Source organism: Octopus bimaculoides, chromosome 1 (assembly GCF_001194135.2).
Source record: "Octopus bimaculoides isolate UCB-OBI-ISO-001 chromosome 1, ASM119413v2, whole genome shotgun sequence".
In the NCBI taxonomy this organism is placed as follows: domain Eukaryota; kingdom Metazoa; phylum Mollusca; class Cephalopoda; order Octopoda; family Octopodidae; genus Octopus; species Octopus bimaculoides.
The window spans coordinates 95158039-95173671 of NC_068981.1; the positions used below are offsets into that span (position 1 = coordinate 95158039).

The window sequence follows — 15633 nt, forward strand, 5'->3', positions numbered from 1 at the left end:
TATATATATATATATATATATGTAGCGAGGCACAAGAAGCCATCGCCATTTTGAACGAGATTTCGCCGGTAGCCATTGCCAAGCGCGAGACAAGAACGAGATCTCGCTTGCGCGATACAACAACGAGATTCTCGCCAGCAACCAGTATTTAAGCAAGAAACCACGACATTCACATTCATAAACCCTCCATTCCATTATACATACATACATGCATGCATGCATACATACATACATACGTACGTACGTACGTGCATACATACATACATACATACATACATACATACATAAATACACACACACGCATGCATGTACGCACGCACACACGCACGCACACACACACATACCGGATGAAATACCATTATACACAACCACAAAGGTGATCACAAATTAATAGTAAAAACAAACAAGCAAACAAACAATTCCTGCTCCAGACTTAATCCCGCTTGAGAGTATTCAATTATCGAGGTTTGAAATGCGTGCTAATGTTAATATTATCGTCGAGTGGAATTTGTTAATTGGCTTTTAGAAGTTGCCAACGACTGGAGGTCTAGACTTGACAGCAGGGATGAAGGCCAGCATCACTTAACATACGTAACCCGAATTGTCAATGCCTGTCTGAAATATATTCTGAGACAAAGCTGAAAAACAGTTTCATATCTGTAAGCTTGTCTTTTTTTTTTAAAACTAAGTTTCACAGTTGTTGACATTGGGGATTAGCTGAGACAAAAATAAAATGACAAAAACGAATAAAGATTTCCAAAATTTAACATTTACTTTTCAGATTTCCATGACAATAAAATAAATGCTTTTGGCCTTCCCTACATTTTATTGGGGTATTACCGTATTTTCCGGCACACAAGTCGAATTTTTCAGACCCAAATTTACAGCCAAAACGGTAGGTCGACTTATACACCAAGACGACTTTGGAAAACAGAAATTTCATTTGAAATGCGGCAGGATTTTGAAAGATTGTGACGATGTTAGAATGGTTTTATAATGTGTTTACGTCAACTTGTATACCGGAAAGTACGATAAACCAAATGGAAGTTTTATGATCCATTGAGATAAGGATCTAATTTTAATTCGATTGCAATTAATAAAAAAAAAAATTAATGCTTTAAGTTGTTTCTATGTATTTCTCACATCCCAGTTATTTTCCTTCATCATTTATACATACTTCTTATTTATTTCTTTTGTTTTAAACATTGGGCTGTGGTCCAATTAATTTATCAATAACAAACATTATTTGGGAGCTTCAAGATTGGATTATTGAGATAATCATTTAGTTCCCTGTATCTTTAACATTGGTTTACTCAGAATGTAAAGATGGACTAAATGCCACTAAACATTTTGTCCGGCGTGCTAGCAATTCTACCAGCTCACCACCTTTAGTGTATCCTTAATATTACCACTTCGGAAGGCGTCGAGCTAGCAGAATCGTTACCGCATAGGATAAAAGGCTTAGCAGCATGTTTTCCGACTTTACGTTTTGAGTTCAAATGCCACCGGAGTCAACTTTGCCTTTCATCTTTTCAATAAAATAAACAGCAGTTGAGCACCGGGGTCGATGTAATCGATTTACTCACTTCCCAGAAAATGCTGGCCTTGTGCCAAAATTTGAAACCAATATTCTCACTTTGGTTGAATATAATGTTTTTGGTGAATATCAACTGATTCAAATAACTTATTTGTTCAGACCTGAAATAGATAGACTCGGTAAAAAGCATACATATTCCAAAATACGTTACATTAAATGCCCTGTGATTTAAAATAGAAGGCTGTGGATCATTTGGTACCGAGCCGCACAGAAAAAATGATTTTTAAAGTTTTATTTCTATTTCTACTATCACAGTCTGCAGGGTGTTTTATTTTGAAAAATTACCACTTCAATCTGTGCCTCTTTACTGCATTTCTCTAAATCAGTTTTTCTTTTCTTTTTTCACTGTACCGAGTAATGAAGTCCACAGACTAACTAAGATCGCGTGATACCTTGGTCTGTGGAAAATTTCTTTCGTGAAATTGATCTGTGATGCAAGAAAGATTAGGAACAGCTGATTAAAAAAACACACACTTTGTGTATGCAGCATTCTAGTACAGTTAGCGAGGTAATATTATTTCTTGTGTACATATTGGAAACGACAATTATAGAGTCGATTACTTAGAGTCATGCAGCTGGTACATATATTTTTTCTCAAAACACTGGAAAATAGTGTTCTTAACTATTTTCATTATTAAATAGCTTTAAGGAAGCGAGCTGGCCGAATCGTAAAACGCACCGGACAAAATGCTTAGCGGCATTTCGTCCGTCTTTACATTCTGAGTTCAAATTCCTTTTGCCTTTCATCTTTTCGGGGTCGATAAATTAAGTACCAGTGAAACTGTGGGGTCAATATAATCGATTAGTCTTTTCCCCTCAAAATTTCAGACCTTGTGCCTTTAGTAGAAAAGATTTAAATTGCTTTAAGGCGGCGAGCTGGCAGAATCGTTAGCACGCCGGGTGAAATGCTTAGCGGTATTTCGTCTGCCGTTACGTTCTGAGTTCAAATTCCGCCGAGGTCGACTTCGCCTTTCATCCTTTCGGGGTCAATAAATTAAGTACCTGTTACGCACTGGGGTCGATGTAATCGACTTAATCCCTTTGTCTGTCCTTGTTTGTCCCCTCTATGTTTAGCTCCTTGTGGGCAATAAAGAAATAAGAATCGTTAGCACGCCGGGGAAAACGCTTAACGGTATTTCGTCCATCTTCTGAGTTCAAATTGCCCCGAGGTCGACTTTGCCTTTCATCCTTTCGATGTCGATAAAACAAGTGCTAGTCATGTACTAGGGTCGATGTAATCGACTTACCCCTTCCCCGAAATTGCTGGTCTTGTGCCAACATTTGAAACGGTTATTAAATAACCTTTAAAGACGGTGAGCTGGTAGAACCGTTAGTACCCCGGATGAAATACATTGTAGTGTTTCGTTCGTCTTTACGTCCTGAGTTCAAATTACACCGAGGTTGGCTTTGTCATTCACCCTTTTGGGGGTCAATAAAATAAGTGCCAGCTGACCACTAGAGTCGCTGTAATTGGCTAGCCCTTCCCTTTAAAACTGCTGTCCTTGTGCCAAAATTTTAAACTTATGATTAAACAGTCTTTAAAAAGTGGCGGATTTTTCAAAATCGCTTCAGCGTTAGACAAAATGTCTTGCAGTATTTGTTTCGGCTCAATACATTCTGTGTTCAAATCCTGCCGGGATGAACTTTACCTTTCATCCATCCGACATCGATAAAATAAGGTACCACATCAAATACTTAGCCGATATAATCGTCTAATCCCTGCTCTCAAAATTGCTGGACTTTTACCTAAATCAGAAATAATTATAAAACTGTTTTTACAGGGTGATGGATTGTCAAAATCGTTAGAGCGTCGGACAAAATGTTTTGCATTATTTATTATGGCTGTTTAGGTTCTGAGTTCAAATCACGTTGATACTAGTTTTTCTTTTCATCTTTTCGGGGTCAATGAAATAAAGTTCCAACCTACTGGAGTCAATGGTATCAGCTAGCTTTCTTTCCTCATAATTGCTGACCTTGAGCTTAAACCGGAAACTATTATTAAAAGCCTACATAGGACGGTGGATTTGCAAAATTATTCGATCGATGGACAAAATACTTTCAGTATTTATAGCGGCATTTTACACTCTGAGTTCGACTCCAGCAGAGGTTAAATTCACCTTTCATCCTTCAGGGTCATTAAAATACGGTATCATTTAAGTACCAGGGTCGATATAATCAACTGTTCCTTTAACCTAAATTTTAGACCTTGTCTCCATGTAAGAAACCAATATTCGGGTCGTTGGATTAGCAGACTCATTAGAACGTCGGTCATAACAAATATTGCATGACCATGCGATATTCGTTCCGGCTTTACGTTCTGAGTTCGAAACCCACCGAGACCAGCTATGTCTTTCATTCTTTTGCGGTCGATAAAATAAAGAAGTGCTCAAGACGATTTAAGCGACTAACCCTTCTCTCAGAATTTCTGGTCTTGTACCTATGTTAGGAACAGTTTTCAAATAGTCTTTCGTAAATGACGACAATTTCCAAAACTAAGATAAAATTCTTTACGCTTAACCCCTAATATCAACTACAACAACTAATTGAGTGTTGGAAATAATCATATTACAATCAAACTTAATGATTAAAACAGTAATCTATACCAGTACTGTTTAATTTATTTGCCATCCTTATTCATTTGTTCTATTTTTGTTGATAGAAAAAAAAAAGTTCATGCCTTGTAAAGACATAATATTAGTGGAACATCAATGCGACAACGGATAAGTTCATATATCTCGGGGCCGTATTCACGAGTAATGGGAAGCAGGCGGGTGAATTGGCTGCTCGAACAGTAGGTGCAGGCACAGTAATGCGCCAGCTCCAGTGTTCGATTCCCAGAAGACGAGAGATTAATAATAAATAAATGAGTAGATAAATAAACCAATCTCATTATTTTCAATTTATTTTCGCGCCTAACCTCGCCTATGGTCATGAATGTTGAATAATGAACGAAAGAGCGATCGTAGAGTAGTCGTCCTTTCTGGCTTGAAGCTGGGGAGAGCTTACACGTGGATATAACTGTGATGTCTTGCTGGTTTTCTATGACCTGACGCTTGGAGGGATTGTCGTCGATTGCAACTTGAAGTAAGAACAAATTTATTTGTGTCTTACAACAAGCTATTTCGCACGTCGTTACCAGTTGTGAAGATACGCCTTAGTTTTTTTTCTCCTCGTTTTGGCACTCCTGCCTTTCCGACCGCCGACGCGCGATGACCACAAAAATCAGAATCAGTAGCGATATATTGAGACCATTTGCTGGGGAAGGTGATATAGTGGCCTGGATAAAAAAAAGGTGGGACTTGTGGCAAAGATGCTGGGTATTGAAGATGTGGCTAGCTTTATGCAGCTATACTTAAAAGGCAGTACGCTGAATCTCTACATAGAAATAGACAAAGCGGATCAGGTGAAAGTGGAAAAAATTGAAGAGCGTCTGAAGGACGCGTACTCGGAAGGGACTTCAAAGCCTACAACAAGCTCGGGAGAGTAAGATGAACGGGCTAGCAGGCCGATAATTTTGTGAGCGAGATAAAAAGGTTAACGGGCTTAGCAAGGTTTACTGGAGAAGCGATGGAGCGGATGAGCAGCGATGGAATACCAATGGAACGATAGAGCGATAAAGCTGGCTTTTGTGACCGGATACCCCGATCATATCCCAGTACGTTTGCAGCAAATGCCGGACATTGAAACGATGTCAGTAGGAGAAATGGTGGATAAGACGCGAGTGTTGATGCAAAACAACACGCTCGACGTTGTGGCAACAGTGATGGCGGATATGAGTAGAACAAAGAGGCAAGCGACAACAGGAGTATGGTTAGACGAACGGCTAAGGAACCATGCTTTAGCTGTCAGGATCTGCACATGGTCAAAGAAAAATCAAAGGTAGTGTGTTATCGATGTGCCCATCTTCGGCACATAGCGAACTATTGTAAGCAGGGAAACGAGGAGAATGGGAATTACTGAGCCGCTAGCCCCCCTCCCCCCACCAACCCACTGAAGGCGTACTACCTGTCGTTGCCTGTAATAAGGTTTCTGGGGGCGGGAGGAAGCACGAGCCCTTGTAGATACGGGTTGCACAACCATCCTGGTAACCATGAGAATAGTTGAGAGCTGGAGAGGAAACATCAGTCTCAATACGGTGGATGGCAGGGAAGTCAAATGATGCGTCAGCGAATTGGAACTGGAGATACAGGTGTCAGTGTTAAAGCTGTAGGTGTTTGTAGTTGATGAGATGGTGGACTGTGTCGACGTAGTGGACGAAATGGACGTGATCCACGTTTGGGCGGCGTCACGGTTAGCGGAGCAGGAGTAAAATTTCGTGACCGGTGTGCTGTGAGCTGTAAGCGTGGAGCAGAGAAAGAAAGCAGTAGGGGTGACAGGTTATCATCAACGAGAGGGGACACCGTAGGCGCAATTGAAGATGAGGACTTCCGTGCAGAGTTCGACGGCGAAAGATAGACGGTAGAGTACTATTGGAAAGAAGAACCCCCATGCTAAGAAAAAAGGTAAGTTGCTATGAACACACCCTGAAAGGAGAAGCCAGGTTCGGGTTCGAGAGAGAAGTGGACAGATGGATAGAGGAAGGTATTTTAATACCATAAAGAGAAGAGACGACGAGTGGTGTGCTGCCGTTGATGGTTGTAATTCAGCTGACAAAAGATAAGGTTTCAACAGTGTTGGACTTTCGAGAGTTGAGCGAGCACGTGTCCCGCTACATAGACAATGAGGCAGCGGATGTGTGTGAGAAAACTCTGCGGGAGTGGAGGCAAATGACAAGAGCGACTCCGATCGTCGACTTCAAATCGGCCTATCTGCAGCTCCACGTGTCCGAGAAGTTGTGGAGGTACCAACTAGTGAGGTATAGGCCAGAACATACTGTCTAACTCGGCTGGGTTTTGGCCTAAGTTCAGCGCCGAAGATCGTAGCGAAGGTCCTTAATGCGGTTTTGGGAAAATAAACTACAGTGGAGCAGGCTATCAGTTCATATACTGATGACATCCTGGTCGATGAGAGCGTGACATCGGCAGAGGAAATCGTGAATTATCGTAGGATGTTCGCATTGACAAAACCACCAGAGGCTATAGAAGGAGGTTCAGGCTCGAACGAGATAAAGCGAGTAGGCTTGTGTTTCGCAGAGGAAACGAGATTACGGACTTGTATCAGGATATGAATAGTCGAGGGTTGTTCTCGATGTGTGGGAAGCTGATAGATCACTACCCTGTCGTAGGATAGCTCCGAACGGCATGTAGCTATATTGAAAGGCGAGCAGAAGGAGTGAACTTGGGTGATAAAGTGGGAGAGAAGACGACTGAGAATGGGAACCGAAGATCCAGTGAAGGGCAGCTGGTATGTACCTGACACAAAAAAAAGGAATCGTGTGGTGTGACGCAAGCAGTGTAGCGTTGGCAGTCATTCTAGAAATAGGAGGTGTTAAGGTGGAAGACGTGGTGTGGCTCAAGAAGAACGACTACAACCACATCATTGTAGCTCAACTGGACGCTGTATTAAAGGTTCTGAACCTCGGACTGAGAGGGTGACTGCAAGCTGTCGAGATTCGGACCGATTCTTCCACGGTACGGGGGTAGGTGGCATCAGTGATCACCAACCAGAAGGGGATCCACATGAAGGAGGCACGGAAATGGTGATTAAGCGTCGCCTGGGAATCGTGAGGGAGCTAGCCGCTGAGTTCGGCCTGAAGTTGCATGAGTTTTTCGTGCCCTCGGAAAAGAATAAGGCGGATGTTCTAACCAGAGTAAAAAAAGCACTGGCTGGAAACGACAAAGGATGTTTCGAGTTGAGTGGTTGAAGCTTGTAGGCTGGAGGGCCCAAAACTGAGGAGGTTGCACAACATGCACTAGATGGAGGTGGACAGGACGTTGTTTTGGGCCAGGACGGTCGACCTCGATGTCAACAGGGAGAGCGTTCGGAAGGTAGTGAGGAATTGCAACTGGTGCCAATCCATCGACCCTACACCGAGTGCTCACGAAACAGGAAAGATTCGGGTGGAGGAAGACTGGAAGAGGCTAGCCATAGACCTGATACGCTATCGGGGAAAGGTTTCCAATGGTCGACTATTGGCCGGGGCAGATGACTCTATGGAGAGAGATCGGGGTAGAGGCTGCGGCCGAAATCGCAGAAGTTCTGAACGCAGTGTTTTTGGAAAGAGGGCCTGTAGATGAGTTTTTCGCTCAGAGAAGGTGAGGGAGATGTTCGAATGGTGAGACATAAAACGTTTCTTCAGAGTTGCATACAGGCCCGATGGAAATGGGATTGTGGAACGGCACCATCGAACGGCTGAGAAGGGACTGAGAGGGGACGAATCTCCCCTATGGAGGCAGTCATCTGGTACAACATGTCGCCCAGGGCAGGGCAAATTGAAGAGTCAGTCCCGCCAAGGGCCATATTCCAGTACAAATGAATATACACGAGTGTGGTGCCACAACAGCCAGAGGTGGAAGGGTTCACATCTGTACAGGTCGGAGACGAAGTGTGGTTGAAGTCTCCGAATGCTCGGGGTACAACTTAGTGGGAGAAAGGAAGGATGACCGCGATCAGTACTCCGAATAATGTATCAGTGGATGCAATGCCGCGTCACATTTTGGACATTTGAAAGGTGATTAGCTTTTTCGATGACGAAGGGGAGGGAGAGGTCGTCTTGTGACCCTGTTGAGATCTCAACGGGAAGGTCGCCCCGACCACAGGAGGATGGACGATTTCGAAACGGAATAGAGGAGCAGTGATTTTTTGATCAGGGATGAGGGACGTGTGGGGAGAAGGATGAGTGACCGGAAGGGACGTCACGAAGGGACAGGAAGGGAGAGGAAATGACACCACGTCAAGAACCGGCGGGTTCAAACAACCTCTTTCTTACGGGTCTGTGGCGAGCGAGAGATCAGTGCTGCAAGCGATCGTAGAGTAGTAGTCTTTTCTGGCCAGAGGCTGGGGAGAGCTTATACTTGGATACAGCTGTGAGGTCTTGCTATTTTCCTGTGATCTGACGTTTCGAGGGATTGTCGCCGATTGCAATTCGAGGCAAGAGCAACCTTTATTTGTGCCGAAACTCGGATTGTTTCGTCACAGTTTGTTTCAACTCTGCTTTCTTTGTTCCTATCAATTTACTTGTACCTCAGTACTCAGCAATTACTCTAACCTTATTTCTTTTATATATGAAAAATTATCTGAAGGTCACTTCAAACTGCAAGCGGTTCCCGATAGATGACATCATCTTTCAACCCTTTTCCTTCCTTATTTCCCGAACACAAACTTCTTCCAAGACTATGAAACTGAAAACGTCTACTAACCAGCAGCAATGTAAATGGAATATTATTTATACTACCTCTCTCAGTTAATTTGAGTCACTTTATCCTTCAGTTTTGGAGGCGTAAAATATGGCTGTGGGTGTAGCTCACTTCTCCTAAACTAACATAAAAAAGCTCTCTCGTCAGTATCGGTTACAATTGGAGTGGCATTTCGCTACCTAGCTGTCTAAACATAAATTCTTTACTACTTACATCAATAGATGTCCAATGAATTTTACAGTCGAAGCTTCACTTCTTTAGTTAGAGCATCATGGCAGAAATCCAATTTTTTCTAAGCTTGCTAGATTTATCTGACATTTTCATTTGGTATCCTACTGTTTGAGATTCAACCCCCCCCCACCAAAAACAAAATAAAAAAAAACAATGTATAAATAATCGTCATTGTTTTCACTCTGCCAAAATGCTATCCTAAGTCACTGACACTATAAATGAAACTTGTTCAAATCTCTGATTCATTCACAAATGGCATCATCTCACACACCAATCCTTCTTTATTTTCTGTACACAAATTTCATCCAATCCGAACTACTTTTAGCAATTACTCGCGACTGGCACTCAGCTTGATAGCGACTGACTGCGCATCAGCGTTTCCCTGAAGCCTGGCCTCCAGATCTGTGAACCTCACAAATGTCGCTGCGGATACACTATGGATTCTTTCGACCTCCACCTATTGTCATGCCATCATAGTGCTGGCCCCCTTCCACGTCATGCTGCTCTTAGCGAAATCATAAAGCATGGTCTAGACGCCGCAGGCTTCCCTCCCAGCTCGAGCCAGCGGGGCGAGTCCGAGGAGACGGTAAAAGGCATGACCGTATGACAACTTTCAATTTTCCCGATCAATGATGGTAGGCCCTTCATCTGGGATGTCACGTGCTGTCACATCTTCTTCAGCGGCAGCTTGGTGTGTTCAGCTAACAGCTCAGGCTCCGTTGCTCGTCAGGCTGAGAAAGGCAAACTATCAAAGTATCGGTCACTCTCTGATAGGTTTATGGGCGAGCCTGTGACAGTGGAGACCACCGGCGTTCTCGGCCCCCAAGGATCGCTGTCCACAAGTGCAAGCCCCGTGAGTCAGAGTGGCTGTTCCAACGCTTTCCCACTCGCCTTTTCCATTACATCTGCTGGAACCATGAGGAGTCTGAATTGCAGGAAATTGAGAGAATATAACAATAATATCTTGTCTTCCGAACTTTTCAATGATTTCAGGCATCAGTTTACTGCTTACTAACCGACTGATCAGACCAAGTCTATCTTTATTTTCATTCCTTTGGCTTAAAACGATGTCTTTTTTAGGGTGATGTACTGTTTTAATCCTATTATCCCATTCATATCTAGGATGTATTATATGAATCAACATCAAGACTTGACTGGTACTTGACTTCGAAGGAATTAAAAAGAAACGTATACTCGGTGGGATTTGAACTTGAGAACTTAAGAACCAACGATTTAACGATTTTGTCAATCCACCGTCTGAAGTCTTCGGTATTCTGTATGTATTTATTTTATGAATATAGGAACATGACGAAGGAGTATGGACACTGGGAAAAATCCTACATAAAATAACTGTTTTTTCTTTTGGGATTTTAAATATAAACATAAAAGAGTTATTTAAATATTAATTTTATCTTACACAAATTTAGATACTGTAAGCTTTACAATCGTATTAAAATATATGAGTATTCGCAAAAATTACCTTAATTTTCTCATTAATGACTGAAAGAGCTATGCAGCTATAGGATTGGTCCGTTCTTTTGAAGCTAAATAAATTATGCCTATAGTTATATGAAATTCTTTTCTACTCTAGGTATAAGGCCCGAAATTTTGGGGGAAGGGGGCCAGTTGATTAGATGGACCTCAGTACGCAACTGGTACTTAATTTATCGCTTGCAAAAGGATGAAGGGCAAAGTCCTCTTAACCCTTGACGTCAGGACGAAGTAGTCCTCCAGGTGGGGCCACGGGTTCTGAGACTCCTGGCTCTCAACCTGAGCGACCTCTGTCTTACCCACAGCCGTTGCAGAATTCTCAACAGGCCCTTCTTCTTCAAGCCGAATAAAAACGTTTTCACCTTCGATAACGATAAGCGATAACGGATCTTTCTGATTTGACGGGCAACACTTTTCATTACTGTTTTATGTAGTATTTTTGGTACCGAAACACTTTCAAACTTCGTATACTTGTATATTTTGTGTTATAGAACAGATAAACATTTTTGTATTCGAAGTTATTTCATGTAAAAAATTGTATTTCGGTAATTTCAACCAATCACTGACGTCTATTGAGGTGAAAACATGGAATGTAAACAACGGTGTCATGGGATCTTTTCCCTTAAATAAAATTAGTGCCGTTGTTTGTCAACAACAATTACCCGTGTTAATCTTATTTATGACATCGTTCGTGCGTTTGTACTGGTTTTAGCTTTTGGGTTTTAGGGTTAGGGTTCGGGTTTTAGAGTTAGGGTTAGTTTTAGGATTACGGTTAGGGTTGTGATTATTTTTGCCATAACCTCACTCATAACCCTAACCCTAACACTAAAACCCTATAACTCATAACCATAACCCTAACCCTAACCCCAACCCTAACCCTAACTCTAAAACCCGAACCCTGACCCTAAACCCTTACTAGGGAATAATGATACAATTAAACAGGGAATAACACTCTTGACACCGGTAAAAATTATTGTTTATAAAAAGAGCAGTAACTGTATTCAGTTGAATAGACGTCAGTGATTGGTTGAAATTACAGAAATACGACAACTTTAACATGAAATAACTTGCAATATATAAATTTTTGTTAAGAAAGCTAAGGGTAAAAGATGTTTTATATGACACATTCTACCAGTATCCCAAGTTTGAAAGTGTTTCGTTAAGAAAACAAGTGTTGCCCGTCAAATCAGAAAGATCCGCGATAACTTGATAAGCCGATAACGTACACTGCTGTCGTTGACACTGTAAGACTGTCTGTAATGTGACAATGTCGTAAGTGAACACAACTAAAAATTGCAGTATTACCCAATGTTGCTCGGCTAGCTGCCGCGTCGAGTAGTCACGTCTCGTCACGTGTACGCGTAGTCTGCCAATAGCGTGCTTGACGGACTCTTCGAGACGCACTCACAACAGACAGGAACAAACGTATGAATTTTGTTAGCGGACTTAAAGTTAGCAGAACTAAACTTAACGGAAGCTAATTGGTCCACTAACGGTCTCCAAAGTTAGCGAAAACACTAATCCGCTAAACGAAAAGTTCTTCCTCGTAGACTTTTGAAAGACTGTTACTATGGCAACAGGCAAAAGAGTTCTTGTTACTATCGAAACAGACATGTATGTGGCTAAAATTACCAAAATGTTCAAACTTTCCTTATTACTCTATTTATTGATATCGTAGCGAAAATTACTTTCACGTTATTGTGTGTTGGCACTCCGTCGCTTACGACGTTGAGGGTTCCAGTTGATCCGATCAACGGAACAGCCTGCTCGTGAAATTAACGTGCAAGTGACTGAGCGCTCCACAGACACGTGTATCCTTAACGTAGTTCTCGGGGATATTCAACGTGACAAGGCTGACCCTTTGAATTACAGGCACAACAGAAACAGGAAGTAAGAGTGAGAGAAAGTTGCAGTGAAAGAGTACAGCAGGAGCCTCGTGGCGCTTTTGATGCTTTCGCTCAATAAACACTCACAGCGCCTGGTCTGAGAATCGAAACCGCGATCCTATGACCGCGAGTCCACTGCCCTAACCACTGGGCCATTGCGACTCCCATACCTGGATACAACTCACTAAACAAGAACTCCCTACCATAAAACTTTACTTAAAAAAGATTTTGATAATTCTGTCAGATGGTGCTATTACGGCCTGGACCATTCTTTGGTAAAATCTATGATTAATGATTGAACTACTAATATTTCTGTCATTTAATTGAAGAAAAAAAAGGGGTTTAACATCACTCAGAAAGTATTGAGTCCCTCTTTAAGAAGTTATTAAACCTCTCAAGAACGATCTTCAATGGATTTCTCATATTCGTTGAAGGCGGAGGAACGAACGATTAAGGAAATCCTGCTTCACGCTCAGGACCCAATACGATCTCACATCATCGTGATGTTGTTGATCCGCTCAATAGAATCGGATACCGTTGCGACACATACTTAAGAAATGATCCTTAAAAGCATGGTCTTATTTACCTTTGGTTAGCCAGCAAAATAATATACGTATGCTCCATACAATTATGTAGTGGTGCTAGAGAATACCTAAAACAAGTTAATTAATAATGATCTGAAGAAAATTTAAGCCACTCTATATATTATCATTAATAATTTTATTCTAAATTGTTCTACATCTTAAAATTGGGAAAATACATTTGATTTAATATTTAGAAACTGGTTTGTATAAGATGTTTTTGTTAAATTGTGCGATAACATCATCAGCTGATTCTAACATCCGGTTTTGTATTTGACATGCGTTTACCTGTATTAATGTGGAGGCGCAATGGCCCAGTGGTTAGGGCAGCGGACTCGCGGTCATAGGATCGTGGTTTCGATTCCCAGACCGGGCGTTGTGAGTGTTTATTGAGCGAAAACACCTAAAAAAGCTCCACGAGGCTCCGGCAGGGGATGGTGGCGAACCCTGCTGTACTCTTTCACCACAACTTTCTCTCACTCTTACTTCCTGTTCCTGTTGTACCTGTATTTCAAAGGGTCAGCCTTGTCACACTGTGTCACGCTGAATATCCCCGAGAACTGCATTAAGGGTACACGTGTCTGTGGAATGCCCAGCCACTTGCACGTTAATTTGACGAGCAGGCTGTTCCGTTGATTGGATCGACTGGAACCCTCGAGGTCATAAGCGACAGAGTGCCAACAACAACAACAAACCTGTATTAATGTTGACATATTTTGTTTACAGCTTGTTTAGTGGTTAGTAGTGGTGGCGGCGGCAGCAGCAGCAACAGCAGTAGTAGATAGAGAAAATCCTGCTTCACGCTCAGGACCCAATATCAGCTGGTAGATATACTTAGTCATGTCCTTTGATTAATTTTAATCTTTCAGTTATTTAATGCTTTTTGGGGCCTGCAATTCATTGTGAATATGCTAGGGATACCTTACTGAAAGGTTCTCAACATTTTTTTTTCTATTGCTTATGAACCCCAACCGTTATCGTTATTCGACGTTTTTAATCCTATTTCATTTTTATTAGTTATTCTTAAAAAAACTGGAATACTTTGATTGTAAAAGTAGAAGCTATGTTATTGTGTTGCACCCACTGGTTTAGTCGAACAAACCGAGGCTAATATTTTCATCCGTTACAGCGAAGAGATATCTAGAACCGAAATTCACAATCCCTACTAAACGAGAAAAAAAATCTATTGTGAATTTAGTAAAAATAACATCACTCAGAAAGTATTGAGTCCCTCTTGAGAAGTTATTAAACCTCTCAAGAACGATCTTCAATGGATTTCTCACATTCGTTGAAGGCGGAGGAACGAACGATTATGAAAAGCCTGCTTCACGCTCAGGACCCAATACGATCTCACATCATCGTGATGTTGTTGATCCGCTCAATAGAATCGGATACCGTTGCGACACATACTCAAGAAATGATCCTTAAAAGCATGGTTTTAACTCCTAACAGCTACCTAGCAACTTGATATACACATGGCTGCTACAATCCTGTAGTGATTTCACAAAATATATTTCACAAATTAATTAATTGCTCTTTGAAGTTTCTCAGGCCCCCAACATTTAGAAGACCTTTCTAAAGATATTCTAAAAGTGTCCTATATCTTATTTAGAAAATACATTCGATTTAATAGGTATAAACTGATTTGTATAAAGTTCATATTTGTAGTGTCATCAGCTGTTTATCACATCCGGTTTTGTATTTGACATGCGTCGTTACTCTACGTTCGACGCATTATATATCCTATATTCAATGTTATTCTCAAGTTTTAATATTGGTTTCAAATCTTGGCACAAGGCCAACAAATTTCGGTGGAGGAACTAAGTCGATTACATCGACCCCAGTATTCAAGTGGTACTTCTTTTATTGACTCCGAAACGATGAAAAGTAAAATCAAACTTGACGGAATTTGAACTCAGAATGTAAAGACGGACGAAATGCCGCTAAGCATTTGGCATGGCATGCTAACGATTCTGCCATTTCGCCGCCTTTCTCAGTGTTAATATAATTCGTTATCAGCGACGGAAGTAGCAATCTGTATATCTTCCGTAACGTGGATATACTGTCAAGAAGGTCGCGACACAGCGGTATTCGCCTTGATACAGCATCTCTTCACCTAAATTCTCAAAAAGTTAACTTTGCTTTCATTTTACCTGTTATAGGGCTTTCCTATAAGGTGTTATCCACCCCTGATTGGAAGTCTCCCGTATGACATGTACGCATGCTCAGTGACTTGCTTTAACAGTTGCAATCAGCTGAATGCACATTGCCAGTGACATTTGACATAATTACCCACACTCTGTGGTCAGGATTCTTTTTTTGGTTTGATGTCGGTATCGAAGGGATTACCAGACACCGGACAATACAGTGAGAGCAGCTTTCACTCACATCGTGGTATTCAATGCTGTGTACGTGTCTGTCGTGGTAAAATATGCCACTCCTTAACTGTTGCTTTGCTTTCATCCGTAGCACGAGGTAATTATGTCATTATCTGTGAAATTCGGCAACTTACAAAGATCTTTAGATCAGGCAATACTTCACCGAGAGGAGAT

The 15633-nt window shown here is 41.6% G+C and overlaps 1 protein-coding gene and 2 non-coding genes across 3 annotated transcripts in view; 1 reads left to right on the top strand and 2 right to left on the bottom strand.

Annotated features, from left to right (window-relative positions):
* LOC106873157 (Na(+)/H(+) exchanger beta) overlaps window positions 1-15633 on the top strand; it is a 288856-nt gene that overhangs the window by 263863 nt on the left and 9360 nt on the right. The window lies entirely within an intron of this gene.
* Window positions 12848-13080, bottom strand: LOC128250061 (small nucleolar RNA U3). The gene has a single exon (XR_008266174.1). It is a non-coding gene; the product is annotated as a small nucleolar RNA U3 (small nucleolar RNA).
* Window positions 14290-14521, bottom strand: LOC128250062 (small nucleolar RNA U3). Its single transcript, XR_008266176.1, has one exon. It is a non-coding gene; the product is annotated as a small nucleolar RNA U3 (small nucleolar RNA).